General features: G+C 38.7%; 1 protein-coding gene across 1 annotated transcript in view; it reads right to left on the bottom strand.

Moving 5' to 3' along the window:
• The window catches only part of LOC118755272, a 150,841-nt gene extending 138,931 nt beyond the window's left edge, over positions 1–11,910 (bottom strand). The window contains exon 1 of the mRNA XM_036490149.1: positions 11,666–11,910. The gene's annotated coding sequence lies outside the window, so the exon portion shown is untranslated. The remainder of the gene's footprint in view (positions 1–11,665) is intronic.
• Between the last annotated feature and the right edge of the window lie 3,937 nt (positions 11,911–15,847).

Here is a 15,847-nt window from a genome sequence, read left to right as displayed (position 1 = left end):
CAGACTGCCTCTCAATGGTTTTACCTTGTTATGTTTTTATCATGGTTACAACCATGATAAAAATATAGTAAGATAGAACCGCTGAGAGTCACTTTAAAAATTCTTGACGTTTGCAAACAATTTAATTTTTAAATTTACTCCCAAACTCACACACACATTTTCATTTTTAATCTCAAGCAACAACAATTTCGAACAATTTCAATTTTTTATTTTCACTTTTATATGATTTTAAAACGTTGGCAAACTTCAAAAAAAAATTATGGCCGACAAATTGAGAGAACGGTTCTACCTTGCTATGTTTTTATCATGGTTACAACTAGCACAGAGTAATTTGAACACAAATTATTTTTTTGTTTTCTATGTATTTCAGTGATCTAAGTGTTTATTCCCCGTCTAACTTTTGAAGCACTTGATGAAAATAATTTACACTTATATTTATCGATTTATTAGATTACGAATAGAACCATATGGGCATTCCCATGGTGGCGCACGTGACAATCGTACGATTTCAATGTGATACAAAAAAGGAATACCATTTGTTTTCTTTAACTTTTTTGGGCCATTGTATAGCACATAATTAGCTCTATATTTAACCGAAAAATGAAATCAATCGAACTGCTTGGTTTTAAAATATAAGTATTTAAAGAGAGTGTCGTTACGTGACAAAAAATGGCAGTTGATTTTTTCTTTTCTTACAAAATCGCAAAACTCTGCGAATTGTGGATGGCTATTTTCATGAAACTTAGTTTAATATGACTTGGAGCAATTTTAGTTGTTTTTAGAGTTTTTTGAACTAATGCAAATTGTTTCAATTCTCTTTTACAACCCCAAGTGTGAAACGTGACGTGACGTGGCGTCACTTGACATAAATTTCCATCGTTATATTTTTGTTAATATTGCTTTTAAATGAATTTTCAACGCAAATAAAACATGTATTTTATGTAGAATATACTTAATATTATGACTTCAGCGCCAATTCAGGGTCAATTTATTAGAAATCTGTGATTTATTATGTTTCAACCACATACGCCCAATTCGAACCAAATCGGACCATAAATACGGATTTTCGAAATATCTCGACCTTGGCACCACCTAGGAAGACCATTTTATGCAAACATGATTCTACTTACATAGCCAGTATATATTTTAAAATGCAGACAAATCGGCACGTAAATACGTTAGATATAAAACTTTTATTTTTTTGTCGTGGTGGACCTTCCGCTGGAAACACCCATATGTGGCGTACCAACATAACTAATTTCTAAAATTATCATTTTCATAATTTTGCTACTTTACATTTGAATTGTAATAACTTTAAATTGTGTGTTATAATGTTCGCTGTACAACACTAAATCATTCCATTTATTTCATTAGCGTTTACAAACACTTGTTTTTGACATTAAGTCATTCTCGCATTCGCTCTTCGTTTCGTTCTTACATTTGTTCTTACATTCGGCCTATTCCATACCTGGCAGCGAATTGACACACACGTGGAGGATAAGTATTCTAGAAAATTCTTGAATAAAAACTAAGTTTAAGCAATAAAATCGCGTTTAAACCTAAATTGGTGACCCCGCACGTTATGATAACCCGCACGTTTTGATAACCCGCACGTTTTGATAAACCCGCACGTTTGGATGAACCAGCACGTTTAGAGAAGCCGCTCGTCATTTCCAAGTACCTGCACCGGCGCACAGCAAAAGGAGCCAATCAACCAAACTTTTCATGGCGCTTGGATAGGCACACTTTCTAGATGCTGCTATCACAAACCTTTGGCGGAACAGAATGCAAGAGCTTGCACGTTGCAGGAACCCTCTCACCCGCTTGTAAAAACGTTCTTTTAGTATACGCGATAATTCGTTTGCAAGAGCCTGTACAATCGCAAATTTACAGAACCCCCTCACATTCGAACTTCTCACGCACCATGCCTTTGAACGACAGCATGGCAATTGGCAACAGCGGTGGCGAAGGTTCGCTCACCGAAAATTATAGCACAGTACCACGAATTCCGCTGCCGCAAATGAGTGAGGAATTTTGGATACAGGCCTCGCTCGTATATTCCGACACGAGAAACTTCCTCATCGTATTGGCGAGCCTCCCGCCAAATAAACTCCTTGAGCTTAGGCCAATCATCGAGGCAGCACCTCCAATCGACAAATTCAAGTACATAAAGCAGAAGGTGATTGATCACTTCACAGATAGTCAGCAACGGCGCTTGCAAAAGGTGCTCAAAGATATGCCACTCGGTGACCGCAAACCAACCGAGCTTTTTAGTGAGATGAAACGTGTTGCTGGTACCACACTCAACGACAGCTTGTTGCATGACTTGTGGGTAACGCGTCTCCCACCCTATGTACAAGCAGCTGTAATTGCAGCAAAAGTGCCTCTCGACGATAAAGCTAAAATTGCTGATTCCATCGTGGAGTCCAAGTCAAAAGTGAGATCGCCAGCTAACCCGCAGTGTGCAAAAGCATTTAATCTTGAAGGATCGCCGCCTTCGTTCAAGGTCACCTTCAAGAACAAAGAAAGTACGACACAACGACAAACACGCTTCTTCGGAACATTTGCCGAAAAATCAACGAAGTGAACGAAGAAAAAAGCCCAAAAGCCATCATCTCAATAAGGCTGCTCAGCTGCAGCGATTTCAGGTTCCGGCAAACAACCTGAGGTCGCCAACAACTACCGGCTTCGTATCTTTGACTTATCGTCGAAAATTAATTTTCTTATTGATACTGGCGCTGATGTGTCAGTAGTACCGTCAAACACGAAGACAGCTGGAGTCTACTACACCGGGTTGAAATTGTTTACCGCGAACGGTTCACCTATTAAGGTATATGGTGAAGTCCTTTTAAAATTAAATTTAGAATTACGCCGCGAATTCGTTTGGAATTTTTTGATTGCCGACGTTTCCCATGCCATCGGCGCAGATTTTTTGAGTAATTTTGGAATTTTAGTCGACCTCAAGCAAAGATGCTTACGGGATAGCCAGACCGAATTAAAATCAGTTTGCGCCATTCACAGAACGCTTGCAATGAGTATAAAAACTATCAACGCGTAATCGAATTTCGCGGATATTCTGCAAGAGTTTGTGGATATCACCAGACCACGACCAATGGGTACGTCTACAAATTCCACCTTAGTTCATCGAATCATAACGCAAGGTCAGCCGATCTTTTCTCGTCCTCGACGACTCTCGCCGGAAAAATTAGCAGCTGCGCGCGCTGAATTTGACTCCCTTTTGAAGCTGGGAATCTGTCGACCGTCGAGCAGTAGTTGGGCAAGTCCGCTGCACATAGTGCGCAAAGCTGACGGATCCTGGAGACCCTGGGGGGATTATCGATCCCTAAACTCACAGACAGTTCCCGACCGTTACCCGCTCCCGTTTCTGCAGGATTTTGCAAATGTTTTGGCAGGTAATAAAATTTTTTCGAAAATCGATTTACAGAAGGCGTTCCATCAGGTTCCTGTACACCCGGACGACGTCTGCAAAACGGCGATAACCACGCCCTTCGGCCTATATGAATTCACGAGAATGACTTTCGGCCTAAGAAATGCAGCCCAAACATTTCAACGCATAATAAATGAAGTGTTTCGTGGCCTTGACTTTGTTTTTACATACCTCGATGACGTATGCGTGGCTTCAAAATCAGTTGAGGATCATCGTAACCATCTTCAACAGGTGTTTAAAAGATTGCGAGAGCATAATCTCACAATTAACGCAGCGAAATCGGAGCTTGGCATTACGAACCTTGAGTTTTTGGGGCACTCCATTACCAAGGAGGGCATCTGACCTCTGGTAAGCCGCGTCGAGGCTCTTCTTAACTTCAAACGACCAACAGTGGCAAAAGAGTTGAAGCGTTTCCTTGCGATGTTGAACTTCTATCGGAGGTTCCTGCCGCATGCATTGGAAACTCAGGGGCCCCTCTTCGACATGATAGGCTCTGACAAGAGTAACGATTCTACACCTCTCGCGTGGTCCGACGAGACGTCACGCAATTTTGAAACCTGCAAAAAGCAACTGGCGAATTGTGTAATGCTCGCGCACCCCGTACCCAACGCGGAATTATCACTATGGGTCGACGCATAAAATTTTGCCGCAGGTGCCGTGCTGAACCAGGTGGTGGCCGGCAACATCCAACCGCTCGGCTTCTTTTCTAGAAAGTTTACGAAGGCCGTACAGCACGTATGACCGAGAGCTAACAGCTTTGTACATTCCCCTTCGTCATTTTCGATACATGGTCGAAGGCAGGGAATGCCACGTTTACACCGACTACAAGCCGTTGGTGTACGCATTCCAGCAGCGCCTTGACAAGGCATCTGACCGTCAAGTGAGGCAACTTGATTTCATTTCTCAAATATCGACGGATATTCGTCACGTTGAGGGTGAAAATAACGCCACTGCTGATTTGATGTCACGCATTAATTCGATTGATCATGTTCAGCTATGTTCAGCTGGCTGAAGACCAAATGACGGATTATGAACTTCTGTCGTTGTTGTCAGGTGATAAGCCTCATTCACTTAAACTAACGAAATTTGCTATTCCTTCTAGCTTCCGAAGTTTATACTGTGATTCTTCAACCAGAAAGGTGCGTCCATTCATCACGAAGAAGTTCAGATCCAACGTTTTACATCCTATTCACGATTTGGCGCATCCAGGCACAAAAGCTACTGCGCGCCTTATTTCTGAGCGCTTCGTATGGCCATCCATCCAACGCGACAGCAGACAATTTGCACGAAATTGCATACAGTGTCAACGGTCAAAGGTTACTCGTCACAACAGAGCGACACTTCAGCGGATTAAAACGCCAACTCAACGCTTTTCTCATCGTCATATTGACATCGTTGGACCTTTCCCCTTATCTAATGGCAGCCGATATTGCCTTACGATAATCGACAGGTTTACCAGGTGGCCAGATGCCATTCCCATGGCAGACATCACAGCGCCGACGGTAGCGAAGGCATTGCTAAACGTATGGATTTACCGCTTTGGTATCCCAATAAATATAACGTCTGACTTGGGTAGGCAATTCGAAAGCGCTCTTTTTCAAGAACTTCTGAAACGCTTCGGGATCAACCACCTTCGGACAACGCCATACCATCCTCAAGCAAACGGTATTATTGAGAGGTGGCACCGTACTCTAAAGGCAGCAATTCTATGCCACAAGCACGACCGATGGACGGCATACCTGCCATGAATCTTGCTAGGATTACGGTCAGCTTTCAAGGACGACTTAATGGCTAGTCCCGCCGAGCTTGTGTATGGAACTAAACTTCGGCTACCTTCAGAATTTTGGGTGGACAGCAAACCAGCAAATAGCGAACATGAGATGCTTTCTGAACTTCGGCGAGTCATGCAAGATTTGAAACCAGTTGACGCTGCATGGCACTCAGCGCCCAAAGTCTTCGTCCATCCATCACTGACATCGTGCGATCAAGTATTTATTGGAGATGACTCCATTCGGCCATCGCTTTCACCGCCGTACAAGGGATCCTTTAAAGTTTTGCGTCGGACACCGAAGTACTACACAGTTGAAATGGGAGGCAAGCATGTCAAGACCACCATCGATAGACTCAAGCCCGCTTTTGCTGCTACCGTACCTGGCTTCTAAGAGGGGAGTAATGTGGCGTACCAACATAACTAATTTCTAAAATTATCATTTTCATAATTTTGTTACTTTACATTTGAATTGTAATTACTTTAAATTATGTGTTATAATGTCCGCTGTACAACACTAAATCATTCCATTTATTTCATTAGCGTTTACAAACACTTGTTTTTTACATTAAGTCATTCTCGCATTCACTCTTCGGTCCGTTCTTACATTCGGCCTATTCCATACCTGGCAGCGAATTGACACACACGTGGAGGATAAGTATCCTATAAAATTCTTGAATAAAGACTAAGTTTAAGCAATAAAATCGCGTTTAAACCTAAACATGTATAAAACATAGGTGTGCCCACAAATTAAAAAAATTAACTTTTTATTTTGAAAGTGTAACTTTTTTTTAGATTTTCGCATATAAAAATGTCGCTAGTCGGGCAATTTTTTCATTTATGTAAGCTTTTGTTATTGCAAATGCAAGGCGGACCCGAGTGCGTTCTATGATGAAAAACTTGTAGTCCTTTTGCTACACCCAATACAAATTATACATCGTTGGAAAGCTTAGAAATTAAGCTATCGAAATAAGCTACGACGTTGGTCGTATTGCCGTGGCGGGGAAGTTTAAATGATGTCATGTTATATCTCACAGTGCGGGGTGCACCATGGCAACATGAACTAAGAGGGAAGCCCAGTATTGCATCCTTCTGCGGCACTTCTTGACGCTTCAAGATGAAACGTTGCTTTGAGCCCCTGAGGAGAGCAATGCGGGGATTACCACACCAACACTACCCAAACCAAGGTGTGAAGGTCACCGTGCCGATGGATGAATGGCCAGCGGGTAGTAAAATGTGGCTGGTCGCGAACGGTTCCCTCCGATGCCCGGGCAAGGTCGGTTGTAGAAGTGCCTTCTCCATGCATACCGGCTCTGCGGACGAGCGACGAACCCCTTCCGGACTACTCGTGGGACCACAAATGAACAAAGAAACTAAACAAAAACAACAACAACAAAAACAGCAAGAACAAAAACAAAAGCCTGGGGAAGATGTGACGCTATCGGAGGAAGAACAGCACCTGAAATCCCCTGCAAAACCACCAAACCCGACAGCGATTTCCTCTGTTGGTGCCAGCCATAGCACCTCAGAGGAAAAAGCGGGAATCAGCAGCAAAACGGAAGGTGCCAGCCATAGTACCGCCGTTTTGCAATTAGAAAATTTTAGTACCGGTAGTGCCAGCCATAGTACACCGGCAGAAAAACCAGCATGTAGCAAGCACGCGGCCAGTACCAGCAGTACCCAGCTGCATACGAAACCCTCAAACGCATTCATGAAGCAACGGTACCGGAACGCTCTGTACATGCACGACAAAATCGAGAGAAATGCAATAGCCGAACGTGTAGACGAGCGCGATGAGGAAGATAAGCTTAGATATATGGCCAAGGTGGAAGAGTATGAGAAATTGAAACAGAACGTACTGCCACCACGGGATCTAGCGAAACCCAAAAAAGGAACGAGAGTGGCAATGGAGCTGAGTCCGCAACATCCACCAAGCATCGCTACTTCAGCGACATTGCAAGAGACCATCTTCAGACTTCAACTATTGACGAAGGTAGCAGAACGCCGCTAGCAGTGCAGCAAAAGTTGGTGGAAATCGATGTGAGGCTGTCGAGTCTCGTAATGGACTACGTCCTCGACAACCCCGAAGGTCCTCATCCAGAGTTTGACTCATCGTAATTTCTCAGGGGATACCGGGTCATCAAATGCGCGGACCAGTTCTCCTTGGACTTCCTCGCTGGGTATGTAGAAAAGATCAGCGACGCATTCGAGGGCTTGAAGCTCAAGCTCATACCAGCCAAGGACATCCCTAGGAGGCCCCGTGCGCGCATTTGGTTACCTCCGATAGCCGAACCTGGCGAAAAGTTGCTGCGGTGTGTAAATATGCATAATAAAAACATACCAGCAATAGACAAGTTGGAGGTCATCAAAGTTGAAGAGCCGATAAAGCCCACAAACAAGCCAATTCTCCTAGCGATTTACTCCGAATCTTTGGAGGCCCTAGCAGAGGCGGACTATAAGATTCGGTTCAGTATTAGAAAAGCTAAGGTAAGAGTATTGCTTGGTGAAGTCAGCCCAGTAGAAGAAGACCCGGGCGTCGACGGTGCAGGCGAGCTCCTTATGGGAGTGAAACTGAGCGATGAACCGGACCAGTAAGATAGTCCAAATAAATCTGCAGCACTCGAAGTGTGCTACAGATAGTCTAGTCGTACTTCTCAGCGAAGAGGACATCGACATTAGCCTAATACAGGAGCCCTGGGTCAGGAACGACGAAGTAATGGGCCTTAATATCAACAATTACAATCTCTTATATATTCTTATCAAGAAGGGTGTAAATGCATTCCTTTGCTCTAATTTCAGCACAGCAGACACAACAGTAGCTAAGGAGAAGACAGCAGGATAACAGGACGTCTTATTGGTGTCGTCTTATATGTCCCATGAACGAGACAGTCCGCCACCGGAAATCAAAATTATAGTAGACCGGAACCCCAGACGAGCTATTGTCATAGGATGTGATGCAAACGCCAGGCATCCAGTTTGGGGCATCACAATAGAAAACGAGCGAGGTGAGTCACTCCTACACTATTTATTAAACACTAGTTTGAGTATTTGCAATACTGGTAACCGACCAACCTTTATCTTCCCAAGTTCAGACCGGTTTCCTGGGTGGGAGGAGGTGTTGGACCTAACGTTGCCGTCTGAGAACGATGGCGTTACCGTTGAGAACTGAAGGGTTTCCGACAGGCCATCAATGTCCGATCACTGCTGGATACTGCTTAATCTATGCGGAGTATCCTACACCCCCTCTAAATACAGCAACCCACGTAGAACCAATTGGGAGAAATACAATAGTGTTTTGACGCGAAAACTAACTAAAGTTAACTGGTAGAAAATATTTCCTCATAAGATGAGATAGAACGAAACGTAAGCAACTTAGAGGGGGCGATGACTAAAGCCTATGAAAGATCAACCCCACTGAGTGTCATGCAAAAGAAATCCCCGCCATGGTGGAATGGGGAGCTTAGATCTCTTAGAAATAGCGTTAGAAAACTTTCTAACGATACCCTTCAAAATTCGCCTTCGAGTGGTGCTTTGCGATAGCTTTGCGATAGATATTAGAACACACTTTCTACCATACAGTTTCGATTATAAAAAGCGGGAAAATGTGATTTTGTATTTCGGAACTGTATGGTGGAAAGTGTGTTCTAATATCTATTTGATACACAAAAAATTGTCACGGCTGTACTTTTTGCTGATATATTACATGCATATGTTCCATTTAGTTAAACAATATAAGAATATTGTAGTATGTACCACAAAAACGTATATTTTCTATAAAAAATCATAACTCAAAAAAAAAAATATTCGCTATTAGAGATTTGGGTTGAGTTTAGTTCAAAGTATCTCTTTCCCGGTAAAAAAGTTTGAGAGAAAAAAAAATACACTTTTTTAGAAATTAAATTTAAAAAATTTGCACTTTTTGTTTATTGTTAAATAAAAAATTTTAAATAATGAAAATTAATAATTATATCATTCTATCTTGAAGTGACAAGAATTACTGACATTTGAGTAAAAACATTGTTGGAATCTATTAAATTTTGACAAAGTTATGGGCATTTAAAAAAAAAATTCTCACTGTCAATTCGAATAATCGATTTTTGCCTGAAAAACAAAATCGCCTTTAATTCGGCCGAAAAATTTTTCCGAGCCAAAAGAAAAAATACGTGTCTCATTATTAGGACCAACAAACAATGTATTTGAGTTTGGTCGAAATTAAAAATCATGCTCGTACCTGACCGGTTGTCTGGAAATGGAAAGCATCTTCAGAAAATCTTCCTCTTCTTTTAGCTTCTTATTCAACTTCTTTTGGCTGCGTTCCTTTTTAAAATAATATAATTCTCGCGGTTTTTTTACGTAAATTTTTATTTTTGAGCCTATTTGAGTTAGAAAGAATATAAATTTAACTATGGGGCAATAGCACGTTGAATATCTTACAATGCTGTTTTCAAAATGAGCCCTATCTCTAACTAAATAAAAAATAATTTTACCTCAAAATTCAATTAGTAAAATAGACTCGTCCGTTACAAATAGTTTTCCATCGAAAACACATGGATAGTGAAGAGCATAGGAAACTACTTTATTTTATTGTGAAAGAAGGCCGAAAATGCTCGAAGAAAACCAGATTTTTGCATTTTTTAGCTTGGTGGATTCCGCACCTAAAAACGTTTTGATATTTTGGACTGTTACATTACATTAAAAAACGCTGGCGACTTTGTTTTCATTTAGAAAGCTAATCACTGATTATTTTGTTGAATAATTTTTTATCAACTTCAAATTAGGGATATTCCGATACAAGTAAATACGAGTATGCACTCGATACTTTTGTTTCGATACCAACTACTTTTTTACTCGAATCGTTGTTTCGATGCCTAATTGGTATCGAAAGAAAAGTACTTGTATCGGATCGATTTGGGCAAGTGCCATATCTTGTCGGCCATATTTTTTCTATGGAAGAAACTGCGTCGTTTTTAAGAAAAATAATTGCTTTAAGCATTGGCACCGCGAAAATCTAAACTGTGGATATATTTTTACAGAGTTAGTGATACGACAGCAAAGTACAAGCAATGCTTTGAAGCCGTGAAGTTTTGTGGGAACCTTTCAAAGGTTGAATTTTTAGTCCAAGTAATCGTATTACTAATGAACAAGTATACATATCGACACCTGAGTGGAAGATCGGCAGTCAGTTCGAAAACGCAAAAGGTATGACACAGATAACGCCTGAAAATTACTTTCGCTTTATTGTATTTAAAAGGATGACAAATTATCTATATAAGTAGGTATCAATACATTCGGTTTACTCATATAAGGAGTATCGAAATATAATAATATAATATAATATAATATTTGAGTAAACTCATTTAAGTAGGTATCGATACTCTGATGGTATCGGAACGTCCCTACTTCAAAGTAATACAAGGCAAGCGAAGAGAAGCGAAGAGAAGCAAGTACAATGCCAAAAATGGTGACCCTTAACTTCATGTTGTGCTTTTTTTTAATTTTCAATAAATTAAACGTGTCCCAGGATTAAATGAATTTTCATGGTTGAGAGAAGGAGATTCGTGTTAATATTTATATTGTCTGATACATCAGAATATTTATGACCCAGATATATAGTAATAAAAAATCTACGAAACCTGAAAAAACTGTTCCCCTAGGTTTCGTTTCGGCGATTTGGGCTATATGCTTTTAAGTTAATAGAACTTATATATAAGAGCCCGTGATTTTTTAGGCCTGGGCCCGAGTTTTCTCTCGACGGCCCTGTTATTACGTTTCAACTAAACATGCCAAATATGAAACATATAAGAGATAAATACGGTTTTGAAAAATATCTCGACCCTGGTGCCACCTAAAGAGACCATTTTTGGCAAAAATGTTTCTGCTTACATAACCAGTATATATTGTAAATAGCCGCCAAATCGGCCTATATATAAGTTATATAAGATATATAGATTTTAAAATTTTTTCAAGGCAAGCTTGAAAATTATTTAACCCTTCAAAAAGATCCTTGTTCACTTAGAGCCGTTTGCTTTACGCTAGCTGGAGGCAAAATATCCAGTTAAACACTGCTTTATCGATAAAATTTTTTATGCAGGAAGTCGATAACGTCGATGACGACGTTTAACTGGGAGTAAGAATTAACCAGAGATGGTGAAACGTCCTTTAATCGCCCTCTAAGGGCCGTTTTCACCATCTCTGGTTAATACTAATCTTTAGTTAAACATCGTTACAGACGTTATCGACACAGTGGTGTATGTATGGAGTCTGCAACGTCGGCAGAGATGGTGAAAACGGCCCTTAAATATATTTGATAGTTCAATTTAGGTTGAAAAGTATGCTAGAACAAAAATCTAGATTGCCCCTATTCACTGCATTACCGCCACTTTCCAGTGATCTAGGATTTTTATCATACAGCCTTAATAAAACATAAGCAGACACACATATGTATTTACCCTTTAGGTCTAAGCCAGCAGGATGTGAACTTTCTCGAATAATCTGTTTTCGCTTGGACTTCCAAAACGGATTCGCATTCCCCAAATGACTCGGACAGCAACAACCTTTTTTCACCTCAAACGCAGAGTCAGTACTGTTTAAAGAATGACATCGACTTTGCGACTCTTCTTGTGGACCTTCATCTGATACGCTGGCGAGATTTTGAGTATCGTTTGAATGTAATTTCGATTCAATGCGCTTAGACCTGCAAAACAATAAAACAGAAACAAAAACTAATTTTTTGCATATATATATAAATGTATGTACGTATGTATACTTAGATGCATTCATATGTTTGCATGCGTACAAAAAAACTGGTAATTTGTATGGATTTTAAATACTTATGCATGCATTGCAAATTCTGCGATCGAAAACTTTTAAGAAAGCGTAAATAAAATATAATCGATTAATGCAAATAATGCATGCATACTAGGGCGGGTCGAAAATCTAATTTTTCTCAAATCCCTTGGTAATAATGAAAATATATTGAATATATCATGAAGTCAACAACAAGCTTGCAAAATATTAGTCTTTTATTTTAATTGTAAGAGCCATCGACCGCCAAGTGATCCACAGCACACTAGTCGAATAAGACCAATTCTTGTTGAAAATTCTGGGTTCAGTAAAACGGTTGATTCATATTTTAGATACTGAAACCGTTAACTCAAAAGAAAAAGTCAAATATCATTTCTCGCAGCCCTTTGGTTTATCGTTAATCTCAAAGTTATCTGTTTTCAATAAAATTTTAATTGTTCTCTTGATAATTCCACTGGCCTATATTCAAAAGATGTAAAGAACAGCATTAATATTGCTGGCGTGCATTTATGTCGCTGTTTCCAAATATTCTAATCTTTTTTTAATATTAGCTATAGTTTGCGAATTTTTGCAAATTTTGGAACGATTTCGGTAGCTCTAATAGAAAAGCCATTTTTTCCATCATCGTGGAACAATTTTTTTATGCAAATGAGTATAGAAACACTGAACAGGCACAACTTCTAGAAACACTAATTAGCTTACTTAAGTTTATGCATACAATATAAAAATTGCAAATATGTATAGGAAAATTACAAAAAATTTTGTTCAAACTTTTTTTATTTTAAAATAATTTGTTTATAATCTGAACGATTTTCGTCTTATTATTATCATAAATCAGTAACTCTGTTTTTGTTATTTTTTTTTGGCCTTTATAACAATTATATCCAACAATTTATATTGAGCTCGAGGCCGTTTTAAATGAAAATTTTTATTGTGGAAAATCAACAATAATTTGAAAAAAATTGTAGAAGTGATAGCTATTTCGGAAATCACCACATTTCCTCATCAGACTTCTTTCAGTAGGATTCGAACCGACGATCCCACTGACTCAGCCAGTTGCCTATGCACCGTGCTAAGTACGCCTTGTAAATTATCGTTTGCTTTTTTCCACTATTTTCATTTTTGTTATGCCAACACAATCAAGCGCAGCTATTCCTCTGCAATTCACTTGATCATGTGGTCGTTGGTATTGTTGGTTTTTTTTTTGTTTGCTAATAATTCTATTTTAGAATGTTTAACTTTTAGGTGTGCTCGTCCTTAAGTTATTTGTTTTTGTTATTTTTTGTGGCCTTATCACAATTATATTCAACGATTTATATTGAGATCGAGGCCGTTTTTTAAATGAAAATTTATTGTGGAAAAGCAACAATAATTTGAAAAAATGGTAGAAGTGATAGCTATTTCGGAAATCACCACATTTCCTCATCAGACTTCTTTCAGTAGGATTCGAACCGACGATCCCACTGACTCAGCCAGTTGCCTATGCACCGTGCTAAGTACGCCTTGTAAATTATCGTTTGCTTTTTTCCACTATTTTCATTTTTGTTATGCCAACACAATCAAGCGCAGCTATTCCGCTGCAATTCACTTGATCATGTCGTTGTTGGTATTGTTGGTTTTTGCTAATAATTCTATTTTAGAATGTTTAACTTTTAGGTGTGCTCGTCCTTAAGTTATTTGTTTTTGTTATTTTTTTTTTTTTGCCTTATCAGAATTATATTCAACAATTTATATTGAGCTCGAGGCCGTTTTTAAATGAAAATTTATTGTGGAAAAGCAACAATAATTTGAACAAATGGTCCCACTGAGTCAGTGGGATCGTCGGTTCGAATCCTACTGAAAGAAGTCTGATGAGGAAATGTGGTGATTTCCGAAATAGCTATCACTTCTACCATTTTTTCAAATTATTGTAGCTTTTCCACAATAAATTTTCATTAAAAAAGCGGCCTCGAGCTCAATATAAATTGTTGAGCATAATTGTGATAAGGCCAAAAAAAAATAACAAAAACATTTATTTTTTAACTAAAATATTTATGTACATATATCTTAACACTTAATGCACTTCCCCTACTTTCGTATAACGGTAAATTTAGAAACCGCGAAAAATGTGCTTCTTCGGTGACTAATGAAACCATTCCGCACCATTTTGCAATACTGCATAAATGGACTCACCCTAATTGTATTATGTTAATGTGTGCAAATACTTATATGCTGGAAACTACTATTAACTTATCAAATGATTCCTTATCTTTGACAATACATGTTTGACTTCATCCACCACGATTTTGAAAACTGACCAAATCGGCGTGACCAAGTCCATGGTCCTTTTAATATTATATAAACATACGAAATCATTAAAACGATTGAAATAAATCTCTTCTGACTTTTTTTTATTTTTCACCTGGTTGCTGAAGTAATGAAGAATTGAAAATTCATAAGGGAAAGTTATTGCTTTTGTAAGTTTTATCTTAATATCTTAAAAACTATTAGACTTATTGAAAAATGGTAAATGAACGTGAGGTACTAAATTTAATAATCCTTAATTTGGTATATCACCCTGTTTATAACAATAACGCATTCCATAGATATTACAAGCCAAAGTTTCACTTTCAAAATTCATACACTTTGATTCGATTGCGCTGGCTAAAGATAAGTTTTAAATTAATTTTTCTTGGCCATTAACAATTGGCTTATACCTAAGACATCATAATATTACTATTACAATGCGGTCAAATAACTTTTTTTCCCCCAATACAAAATCGACTCAGCCTATTACATATATATGAGGCACTCTTTTTCATATCGAACACCAACACCGTTCTTCGGATATATGATCTGTCAAATTTTGGATTTTTTCGTGATTCTGACTAAATAATCATGAACTTCTTCAAATTGTTATATCTCAAGTTGTGTTCATCGTAGAGACTTGATTGTTGGCTCTCACAAAATAAACCACTTCATCATAAAAAAAAAGAAAACATTTTAAAAATAGTTCCTGAAAACCTCAAATTTGTTTGAACATGTTTTTCATAGAGAATTAAACATGGTGTAATTTTAAATCCCAAACCTAAAAACGTTCAACTGTTAATATCTAGGTTAACTTTAGGACAATCATAACCATCATATAAAGCCAAGTACAGTCAAATGTACTTCTTCGTAATATTTTGTACTACCTTTTAGGTTGAGTTTTATTTAACTGATTCGGAAAACTCGAAAAGGTTAGTCATCTCAGTTAAAAAGGGGACTCCCCAGTAGAACTTGGGAGCATCGTACGATTGCTCGTTGAGTACTCCCTCGGGAGTATACTAATACTCCCCATTGCCCCATATGCTTCTGTGTATAAGCATGTAATATTGTATACTCCCTTTAACATTGTATGCCCTAGGAGGGCGAGTAATCCCTTTTACCTCCTAAACGAGCAATCAGGGATCACACACAAAAATAGCATCCCAAAAACCTCCTAAGCGAGCAATACGGGAGTACTCTCAGAATAACCTCCCAAAAAGACAACAAGGGAGTGCACAAAGAAAAACATCCCACATTCCTCTCGAACGAGCAATAAGGGAGTACTTCCATAAGAGGCATCCCGCAAGCCTCCGTTACGAGCAATAAAAGATGGTTTATCTCCTCCTAAATTCCTCCTCATGGAGTAATAGATTACAACTTCCACATTGCTCCATAATGAGCATCCGTCATAAGCAAAACAAATTTTGATATTTACGCATTCCATTTAATTTTTTTATCACATGTGCACATTAATATAACATCTTACACTAGATAAAACATACATATATGTACAAATAATGCTTATTTAATAATAACTAGTA

This window comes from Rhagoletis pomonella, unplaced genomic scaffold (genome assembly GCF_013731165.1).
Source record: "Rhagoletis pomonella isolate Grant_MI unplaced genomic scaffold, Rhpom_1.0 Rhpom_scaffold_00001, whole genome shotgun sequence".
NCBI lineage: Eukaryota > Metazoa > Arthropoda > Insecta > Diptera > Tephritidae > Rhagoletis > Rhagoletis pomonella.
Note: the sequence above shows the minus strand (reverse complement) of the source record. Positions and strands in the feature narration are given on the sequence as shown.